This window comes from Nycticebus coucang, chromosome 1 (genome assembly GCF_027406575.1).
Source record: "Nycticebus coucang isolate mNycCou1 chromosome 1, mNycCou1.pri, whole genome shotgun sequence".
NCBI classification, from domain to species: Eukaryota; Metazoa; Chordata; class Mammalia; order Primates; family Lorisidae; genus Nycticebus; species Nycticebus coucang.
Window position 1 is genome coordinate 182433038 of NC_069780.1, and position 1847 is coordinate 182434884.

The 1847-nt window shown below is 41.4% G+C and overlaps 1 pseudogene; it reads right to left on the minus strand.

The window, feature by feature from the left end:
- Positions 1-1355: 1355 nt before the first annotated feature.
- On the minus strand, positions 1356-1497 carry LOC128591713 (uncharacterized; annotated as a pseudogene).
- Positions 1498-1847: the final 350 nt, after the last annotated feature.

The following is a 1847-nucleotide window of genomic DNA, read 5'->3' on the forward strand; positions in this document are numbered from 1 at the left end:
AATAACCCTAGTAATTTTGAATGCATAATTAGCATAATTGATATTGCAAGAAATGATAACGGCTGTAATGTAATATGAAGACACCAGTGATTTCTGTCAGTGCCAGAGTCACAGACTCTTTTAATAGATGGGATTTATGCCTAGTTTCACAAAGGAAAGGGGGATGCTACATTTCAAATAGTGGTTAATAAAGATGTAACTCGTTTCCTCTTCTAAGTTTCCATGCCCTCTGAGTACCTATGGGGTCACAGACTCACCTATGTTAATAACTCATAATCTGTTGATATGGGGGTATCAACTGCATTTGGATCTGCGTGCCAGACCTCTGCCCTGGCCTCTGAACTTGTCTATCCAGTTTTGGACCCCTCAGCTAGATAACTAACAAGCACCTCACACTTGCTCCAGATCAGATACTTGGCTATTCTATGTTGTTGCCCTGTACAACGAGGAAAATTACCTTTGTGGCCCTGTTCAGAGCCCACGTGGTCAGTGGGTCAGTGCCTCACATTTATTTCATCTTTATGCAGGTTTTGCAGGTCCCCACCCTCTCTCCAAGGGGTTTAACCTTTCAGAAATGTTGCCCTCCCCAGACCGCTCTGTCTTTAGCCTTCCTGTTTTCCATTTCCACCACTCCGGGTGTTAAGATCACACACCCTGCAGTCTCAGAACCTGAATCTGATCCGGGGCCAAACCCTGGTGGCTTCTCTAATTACACAGAGAATCTGGCTGCTTCTCACAGCCAGCGCCACCGTCCTCTCTTCCTTGGATAGTTGGGCAGCCTCACCACTCTTGCTCACTTGAAAGAGTCTCTTGTCAACATGGCAGCCAGAGGGGTTATGTTAAAATGTAGGTCATGTTGTGTCACTCTGCTGTTATAAGTCATCTCAAAACTTCCCATATCACCCAGAGTAAAAATTAAAACCCTCCCTCTGACCTCCCCAGCACCCCTCCGTCACCACTTCCCTCCATGGGAGAACGCCTCTCCTGTTGTATCGGCCCCACTGTGTTCTCTTAGGCCAGCGTTCTTCTGCCCACTGCCCTTGTCCTCGCTATTCCTTCTTCCTTTACATAGTCATGGCTTGCTCCCCAAATTCCTTAAGGTTTTACATAAATACCATTTTCTCACCACAAACCATATTGAACTTTCCATACTAAATATCCCTTTTGCCTACTTGTTTTTTTCCCTGAATCACTGTCACTATTTCCCAAATATTTATTTGGTTAATTCACTCTGATGAATTTTTGTCTCTGCTATTAAAATATAAACTGCTTGACAAGAGGTGTTTTGTTTTTCTCATTCACTATTGTATGTCAGCCACCTGGTAAGCACCTGAGAAATATTTGTTGAATGAATGCGTGGGTACACTGTCCTATAGAATTACAATGTGAAGCCCATATATAATTAAAAAAAAATTTTAGTAGCCACATTAAAAAATAAACCGAGCATACATGAGATTAATTTTACACTTGATCTTAGCCAAAAGGCCGAGAAGCGATTGAGATTACTTTGAGATTAAAATTAACACTAATTAATTTTAACTACTTAACCTAACGTGCCATCCTGCATCTGCACAATTCAGCAGGTATTTGACACTCCTAGCACATCTTAATTCATACAAGTGCATGATAGTTACATGGAATTAGAGGCTACTGAATTTGGACAGTGTGAATCTGAAGAGATCATTTATATAATTAGTATCAGGATTAAGTAGGCTGTGGGTCAGATTGCCTGGATTGGAATTTAGATCATTTTATACACACACAGAGGCCTCTAGCTGTGTTACTCTCTTCATGTCAGCTGGAAATAATCTTTGTAATCACTCTACATGGATTTTTTTTTAGGATTA